Here is a 9876-nt window from a genome sequence, read left to right as displayed (position 1 = left end):
TATCATATGCTATCTTAGTACAATGAGTTAAGGGTTTGAAGCATGTGAGTTGTCATCAATAGTTGACATGAGTGTCTAAGATCACTGTTGATTTGAAGCATTCATTATAATTTACGGGCCACACAAGCCTTGGGCAGACTATGATGGGATACAACTAGTGACTGGTAGTGAAGTATTTGGAGGTTTTCTTGGGCTACAAGGTTTAAGATTTTCTTTCACAGTGTTATTTTCCTTTAGCACCAATAGAGTCAAATGTTTATGTTTATCATGCAACGAAGAACATGACTATGGCCTTTCTAGGGAAAGTTAAACCTGAAAGGTGGAGTCGCCTCCTTAGATTTGTAGATGATATGACTCATTTTGATATCAGTAGGTTGATAGGGGAAGATGTATTTGACTATAAGGCAACATGGAGAACCGACAGCTCCATAATTGGCTCTTTCATAGGTGTCATGGTTAGGGCAAAAATTGAAAGGGAAGACATAGTCAGGCTTTGTTTGGATATCTTCAACCCTATGTGGGGGTATGGGTTAGAAAAAGCAGTCTTTAGCATTGATGAAAAATTTAGAATCGCATTCCCAGAGAAATATATGGGCCTTCCTTTGGGTGCGATAGAATTACAAACTGCTCCCCGTTATTAGTCCCTCATTGTTAGGGACAATCTGGCCTTTTATAAGGAATGATCATGCATGGAAGCCAGCACTAACTTCCTCCTATGCTAGCGAAGGATTAGGGTGGATGATAATATGGAATGGGTTGTCAATTATCTTACCATGTTCAAGGCATATGTGCAGCCGTGTGTAGATTTCAACGACCTCAATGCTTTGGATTTCAGCATCCTCAACTCGAAAAAGACCAGCAGAGCCAAAGTTTATTTTGAATTTCCTCCAAACATTACCATGGATGATACAGATAATGTCCCAGAGGTAATAATGGTCACTTTGAAAAAATAGTTTAGGACTTCAATTACTTTTTTGTATCTAGTAATAAGAAATAGCTGATATGTATCTAAATGCATAGGTTAGTATGTAGTAGGTTACTAGGTGTGTCTATGGCCTATTATATAGTATAGTATAATGGTGTGGTGAAATTTTTGATATTATAGACTTGACTTTTATAATGTTAATATATTAAATATATTTCAAATTCTGTTGGGTGCTTTTAAGGGACCAGATTCTTCAAGCCCTGTATGTATTTAGCATAATAACTCGATTAATTTTGATTCTTAGGAAATGAATCATATGGATAAAGTTTTTTTCTTAAGAATTTGAGATTATCTATCAATGGAGTTTTAAATCTATATGGGCTAATGATAGCATGAGATTCATTTTTGTTATTAATAGGTGGGTGCTTAATAGTTAACTTATGTTTGTTAAAATAGACTACATACCAAAACTTGAAATGTTCCTAGATTAGTATGATTGAGGGTTGGATACAGAGAACCTCAATTCATTTCTTTAGTTTACTCCATGAAATTAGATTTTGTAGTAGGTTCTCCTTGTTTCAAGATTGGTGGGTTTTAATAACATTCTACAGAAAATTTCATGAGCATGTAGCGGTTAATTCTCAAATAATTGGGAGGAGTTTATGAAGTCTAAATAGGGTATGAAGAGTTTTACATAATTGATCTTAGGGTTTTTAACTTTGAAGCATGTTAATCCACATGGCTGGTTGGATGCATAATTTTGGTTTGTAGTTAGCAATTATTGTAAGTATCTGGCTACTTCCCTATGGTATATAGTTTTTATGATCGGATCTCTGATCAGTATGATTTAGGGCTCCATATAGGGCTCCTCAACTATAATTTTTAATTTATAACTTGGAACAGGGGATATCTCAGTAGGAATTTCTTTATTTAAACACTGGATGTTTCTTTATTATTTAAGTTTATAAATCTCGTGAGTATGGATTGTAAGCATACAAAGTGATTGGAATTTGATTAAAGTAGTATCTTTTTTAGATTTGAGGGATTGGTATATCCTCTATTTCTTACATAAAGCTCTGTATGTAAAAAATGGAAATTGCTATTTTGAAGTTCTGTAAAGAAGGAATTGATGCCTGAGCATCAATCTATTTAGGGATTAGTGGTTTCATTCCTAAGATAGTTTGGCAGTTTTAGATAACTCTTTGAGTTAAGTAACTTTAAATTTCAATCTAGTCATAGTATTAGGATAATAGGATTAACTAATATGTCATTGGTTAACTAGGAGTTTAATATTTAATATTGCCCCCTTACAAGATAAGGTAATGTAAGTATATTTTATTAATGGTTTTCCTTGTTTAATTTTGTGAATTGGATTAACTAACCCAACTAATGATTCATGTTATTTTGGAGATAGATGTTTTTTAGACAGGTATATTGATGAAATCAGGTATTTGACCTTATTGTTTATAAGATGGAAGGAGTCTTTAGCTAGACAAATTTTCCATGGGAATGCCCATGTGTAATTTTTTGTAATTTACAAGATCTAGGGTATTTCCTTATGAAAATGTAATAATATAGGATGTAAGTCCCAGGCAAGACTGGAGGTTTTCTTCTTCGTTCTTTCCTACCAATGCCCATTTGAATGGAGTAACGCTATGTATCTTTAATTTACTTTTAATAAAATGACCCAAGGCCATGGCCAGTTACCGATAAAAAAAAAAAAACACTTTATACCATAAAAAAAACTAATTCAAAACTAAATTAAATCTTAAATTACTTAAACAAATACTAAACTATACTAAAATTATTTTAAAAAATAACTAATACCGTTTCCCTTTTTAAAATTATGTGTGTCCTCTCTTGTATTTTTTTATTTTAATAATAATGAATATGGAGGCCCCACCTCTCATTCCCACTTACCCACGTGAGGAGAGGAAGTACATAACTTTTTTATTAAAAAATAAACAAAGGAATATGCTCGTCTCCCTTAAATTATCGCCCTTTATGTTTCGATGATAATGAGATTTAATTTGTTTATTATTTATTGTTTGCTTTAATAAATTATTTTTTAATTTTTTTTTATTTATAAAGGACTTTCTAAATAAAATATTTATTTATTTTTTTGTTTTCTGTGCAGTACAGGTCTAGTATAGAAATTTTCTAGCAACCTTTTTTTTAAATTTTTTTAACAAAGATGTACAATGCATATGTGAATGTAATTATATAGAGAGAGAGAGCTTAAAGAAATGATGCATCCAAATTGTAAATTAAATTTATGTATATATATATAAAACCCTAACCGATCTAATTAATTTTCTCTACAATTTTCTTCTGTAAATATAAATAAGAATCGAATTTTGTTCTCACATATTTGAGAAAATAAATAGAATGTCAAACAAGATTTAAGCACTCAATCAAACACAGAGCAAACAGATCTTTTCCAACTGAAAATACATTCTTGAAATTTCAAAACCCTACCTCGTACTGATGCTAAACTCTGACAGCTAGATGAAAATTCCTACTGAAAGCAAAATCCTTCAAGCCATGAAAAATTCCCTTCTTTTCAAGACCCCCTGAGTTGCTCTCCAAAACTTGCATGTGCAATAATGACCCAAAAACCCTCTAATATAGAGCTCTAAGTACTTTTTAGGGTTTTTGTCTCCACAACTCTAAAATTATAATTACTTTATTTAATTATTTCTTGCATGCACAATTAATTTGTTTTTAAATTAAAATATTATTTTATTATTCCTTTCATGCACACTTAAATCACTTTTCTTTTATTAAAATATTCTTTTATTATAATTTACTTATTCCTCAACTTTATTATTTAAGGTAATTTCTTAAAACAATATTTATTTATTATTTAATTGATAAAGATAACTTAAGTGCATTATTCAAATGTCACTAATTTTAAACCTTTATTAATTAAATAATAACGCTACACCAAAATCAAAGCTTAATATATATAATATTTAATTTTCAAATCTTTTTAACGTAGTTTTCTAAAATTGGGACTTTTAAATTAAATCTAAATAATTTAACTAAAAATCCATTTAATTTCAAAAATGCAAGATTTTCCTATTTTAACATTCTTTTTTTTCACTTTTAAATTAAGAAACATTTGATAACTCAATATCAACTGTCGATCCAAGAATAATAAATAACTAGTCTATCAGGCAAATCACCATGTCAAACCTCAAGAAAAGCATTATGAAAATCAACCAAAGCAAGAATCAAACCACATACACACAAAAGACTCATAGGTTTTTAAAAAGGGTAGACAGTCTGTTACGAGTCCTCCTTGTAGGACAAGTATTTTAGGCTATGGCTAGGATTGAATTTGATCATTATCTTCACATCCTCACCATTTGAGTATTTGTAATAGGGCACACTCATCCTGACAATTCAGGGAAGTTGATGTCCAGTACCTGCATCTTGCATAAAAGATGAGCATGTACATGTATACAAATATATCTAAAATAAACAAGCAATGGTAGGGAGTGGTACATCGTGTGGATCCTAACTAGCAAGTGACTACGACTCCCTCCCTTAACCACATCAAACACAACGGATAGAAGATAAAATATATATGTGCACCATACACATGCAAGTATGGGGTAAGTACCATAATAAATCATGAGCCAACTTATCAAATGCGTAGATATAATAATGTATCTCTATCAATACAAACATAGTCATCATTTAAGACATCACGTTAACATTTTTATGAAAGAAACCACATTTACTAACTAGGAATCATCAAGACATCATTAACAACACATGAAATGCAATCAACTAAGCAATTATAACCGATATATTTGTAATCCAAGTTATAAAATGATGTCATATGGCTGAAATCAAATATCTCAAAAACTAACAAAAGCATGGTAATAGGCCTAAAAGAGTTTGGCAATTAGAACATAGAAGCAAACTACGGGCGAGCATTACACACACAGTCTATGGCTATCATTACCACGAAAGAGCTGCAATTAGAAGATTGTGTGCATGTTAAGCACAAAGAAATTTGATTATTGTGTTTTGGGACTTATAAAAATTTGGATTGTGCTCAATATTTAACTCCATTTGAAGTTTTCAATGTCTGTAGATATACATTTATATTAAGCTGCAATTTAGGTGTTAGTCATTTTGAACTCAGAATTTCTATAGCAACTTAAATTTTGCATTTCTACACTCATATGTTTTCTCTTTATTTTGTATATTTTTGATAGCTTTTGAATTCTTCAATGTATACATAATGAGATAACCTTAATAATGAGATTTGGTGCATTTGTGTTGCAACCATGGCTGATACTTTTCTTCTACTTGGGTTTCATTTCTTGCAGTGAAGCACATATTAAAACTATGGAAAATATACTTGATGCTGCCATACGTCCTTATGGGGTCCTATGGACTAACATAGGGATCCTTGGCTTTTCTCAAACTAGCCTTTAAATCAATCAAGGTAGTTTTGCATTTACAATCTTCTTCTTTCAAATGGACTAAAGATAAATGTTGTAGTCACCTACTTCCAATTAATCCATACTTCAAAATTTAGGCAAATTGTTGAGTACATTTACCATGTAGTTTTAAGAGATTCTTGATTAAAATGACTTCTCTTTCCCATTTCTGTTTTTATTGATCCCCTATTTCTTGTTAGGGTTTTCTAAATTTTAAACAAAATCAAGAAAAAAAGATGTGTCCAATGAACAATAAATATGAAAAAGGATGTTTCCAATGAACAATAAATATGAAAAAATGGAAAAAAGAAAAAGAGAACATTTGAAAATGTTTACATCCTCCTCCAAAAGGATTTTAAAGGCTAAATAAATAATATAATGCATAGGAAATGTGGTGGGATCCATACATTCTAGGTGCCTTTTCTACATTTGGCATACACACGTAGCAAGATAGTTGCAATGCTAATATCTTTGTATTGTACGCACAACATTTCATTTATTCTACTTCCATGTGTCTAAGCATGAAAATAGTTACATCATTTCATTTCTTGTGCTTCCACGTGTCTAAACATGAAAATAGTTACTACCTCTTGATGTTAAAATTTTATTATTAGTTTCTTGTATTTATAGTTTATGCACAAAGTGAATGGAGCATAAAAAAAATTAATTTTCTTTTTCTTTTTGCAATCATTACTTATATCATATTAAATTTTACTCTTAATGACATCTCTTTCTTTAATTTGTTTATGTGAATTTTATCAAATTTGTTTGTCATTAATTTTTAACACATTTTGTATAACATATAGTATATGGTAATAATATGAAAAGATTTATATTTATTATACATAACAATGTCTATTATGTGAAATTTTATGGAAGAAATTTATATGGTAGAAAATCACCACTTTTCCATGATAATAGGTGGTACCATATAAGCTATTTATATCAACACTAATAAAACACTTGTAATTTTTAATATATTTTTGCCAACAAGTTTCACTCACCCACTAGTGGGTATCTGAGTATTGTTCCACATACTAGTTCTTGGCCTATATCACTCCATATACATGAATTTCTCCTTTACAAATTGTAGAATATAGAACTAGGGGAAAATAATATTTTGTGTTGTAAATTCATTAGAATGTAGAACTATGGGAAAATAATATTTTTTGTTGTAAATTCATTACATACTAGTTCTTGGCATATATCACTCCATATACATGGATTTCTCCTTTACAAATAGTAGGATATAGAACTAAGGGAAAATAATATTTTGTGTTATAAATTCATTCTCTATAGACAAGATATACGACAATAATGCCATTGATCCTTTCATTCCCCTATCCTTCTTTGCTTACTTTCTCACTTATCTTTGCTTATTTTTTCACTTATCTTTACTAAATTGCCCACATTCTTTGCAATACTTTCTCTTTTGTCTTTACATTAGGCAAGGAATCTAGCTACACGTAACTCTTGTTTTTTCCAAGAATTCGGAACCTATTGACTCACAAGATGATGCATTAATAAGTCTTTTATTAACAATATACATTGTCTACTAAATTGGAACATGGGTTATAACTGTTGCTCTTTGTCTAAAGATTTCTTTTTAAAAAATCATTAATAAGTTTTTCTCTTAAATTTTTTATTTTATTTAAGTCTTTCAACAAATCCACTATCACATTAAATCTCTTTGCCTTCAATTTCAATTCAAAAAATGTTGAAGATAGATATTTTTAGATTCAAATAACTTTATTTTCGATATTTAAATAAGGTAAAGTAGACCTCATTTCTTTAATAAATAATATAGTATTTAATTACTTAATTATTTAAGAATGCAAATGAGTAGAGATTAATTTGATTTTTTTTTTAAATCTATTTTTTTATTAAATGTTTAATCATTTATATTAAATTATAAACACAACTTTTTAAAGAATTTAAAAATATGAGTGAGGAATTAAGCTCACTCGTTGATAGTCATATGAGCTTGCCTACAACCAAGAGAATAGAGAAACACATGGGCACCACAAAGAAACAAAAACATGAGTGTAACCCAAAGATAAATCACCCTATGCAAACATAATAGTAGAAGGAGGAGAAGGGTATGGATCATCCTTCTTTCCCCAACCTTCAATGGGTTTTGATTTTTGTGGATCATCCTTCCACCACAATCAAACCAACCTAAAGGTGTTGAAGGAGTGTTACGAGCAAGACCCCATCCAAATGGGGATCGATAAAGAAGAGGGGAATCAAATTATCTACAAGGTGAAACCCTACACTTAGGTGAGCAATGTCAAGAAAATTGTGAACATAGTGTGTCTAAATACTTAGGAGAGGACCCTCAACTGGACGATTTTCAATCATTTCTTCCAGTTCCATTTTAGATTCTCCAATATGTTTGGAAGTGGATTCACTGTGACTAGGTTTTTCTCTTTCTTGGGATCCCATTTTCTTTTCATGGTTCTACACCCAAGCTTTGGACTGTAGTTATTTCCAAGATTGAGACCAAATTGCAATAATGGTTGACTGAGTTGCTTTCTCTAGCAGGAAAGCTTCTAATATGTTCAAAGGTGCTTGCAAAAACATGTTCATTATTCCTCCTACGGGCACTATGCAAATAATCAAACAATGAGCTAAAGAAGTTGTTGCATGATTTTCTATGGGCCTCAAATATTCATAGATACATGACTTTCACATAGTTTTTTGGGAGTCAAGTTTAGATTCCAATTGCTAGAAAGTAGTGTAAGACAAGATGTGATAGTTTTAATTAAATTGTGATAATAATATCAAGGCTTCATGAAATTGCCTTAAAATAAATTTCTTCATGTTAAATAATTTCATTTTTATTCTTGATTGGTAAAAGGTTGTTTACATAATATTATATTACTTTAAGAAAATAATACGTATATGTTGTTGGGTAAGTGCACAAAGATGTGAAACCAAAAGCAGGGTTGAAGATGTCACTTTTTTGGAAATCAACAATTTTTGAACTTTGACAAGAAATTGAAGATAGTTAGACTCAAAATTTTAAGATACAAAAAAAAAATGTTGTAGTTCTTCAAATCTATTTTCTAAACTACTAACTTTTTTGCTGGTGGAGCTTAAGGCCTTCAAAATGAGGGGGCATACAAATTGGTACTATTTTTCAGTAAATATATAACATTGTTTCAGGTGTGCTCCCTCTAAAATTCTAACTTAAAAAAAAAAAAAACTTTAATCACTCTAGTTAGAAGTTACCTAACATCACATAGTTTATCCAGGATTCTTCTGCTAATTTTGCACAAATTTTGTAAGTGGACACATCCTAAAAAATGTGCAATATTTATGTGCTCCCTCCTAAAGTAGTTGAAAAGTAATAAAAAATTAAAATCTTATTTTATTAAAGTGTAGACTGAAGTCTAGTTTCTAAAAAACTAAATTGTTACAAAATTTGATGAATGAGCCAAAATCTAATCCCCAAGGATTACATGTTCATTTTGACAAAAAATGGACATACATTCAAAAGAAATTATAGTTCAAAGGCTTAAAATAGTCTAAATTCAAAATAAATTATACAGTTAATTAGATAGCATCTAGAGTTCTATAGTATCATGTAACCTACTCTTATCAATGTTCAACCATGAGGGAACCTAATGGAGAGTACACACAAAAATTTATACATTTTTTATATGCTTATTTAGAAACACGTCTTAGACATGTTTAAGTCCACCAAGCCTTTAGGTTGGATCTCCAAGGAAAATCCAAGCCTTGCACTTGGTGAATTCCAATGTATTAAGAAGTGTGTTCATGTTATAGTGTGAGTGTACTATAGGGTGCACAAATTATGTAATAAATTTTTAAGGCTTGAGTAAAGGTGAGTGAGTGAGCGAGAGAGAGAGAGAGAGAGAGAGAGAGAGAGAGAGAGAGAGAGAGAGAGAGAGAGAGAGAGAGAGAGAGAGAGAGAGAGAGAGAGAGAGAGAGAGAGAGAGGTATCGAAAGGGAAAGAGGGAGAGAGAGAGGGGGGAAGAAAGAGAATATGAAAGAGGGGATTGAGATATGGAGATAGAAAGAGACAAAGAAAGAAATAGAGGCATAAGAAGGGATGGGGGAGAGAGGGGATGGGATAAGTAGACTAGGATGAGAGATTGAGCGAGGGTGTAGGAGAGAAAGAGGGGGGGATAGGAGGGGGAATAGGAAAAGAGAGGGAGTAAGAGAGAGGGAGAGAAAGAGAGAGGGATAAGGAAAGAGGGAGGGAGGGAGGGAGGGAGTGTAGTGCTTTTCACATTTGTATTTTGTACCTTGTTATATTTTGATTCGAGAGATACTTTGATACTCATATTAGATGACATTCAAGATGACCTGATGGTCGAATATAATATTTTGGATTGCCAATATCATAGATGATAGATGCTATATTGTTCAGTTTGATCGTATCTACATCATGATGCTTATTGATGTGACATGATACTTGATGATGTTATCTATTTATTTTGTATTCAAACATATATTATGTTT

The sequence above is a fragment of the Cupressus sempervirens genome, chromosome 3, assembly GCF_028749045.1.
Source record: "Cupressus sempervirens isolate cs-2001-9-10 chromosome 3, ASM2874904v1, whole genome shotgun sequence".
NCBI classification, from domain to species: Eukaryota; Viridiplantae; Streptophyta; class Pinopsida; order Cupressales; family Cupressaceae; genus Cupressus; species Cupressus sempervirens.
The sequence above is the reverse complement of the archived record's forward strand: the minus strand, read 5'-3'. Positions refer to the sequence as shown.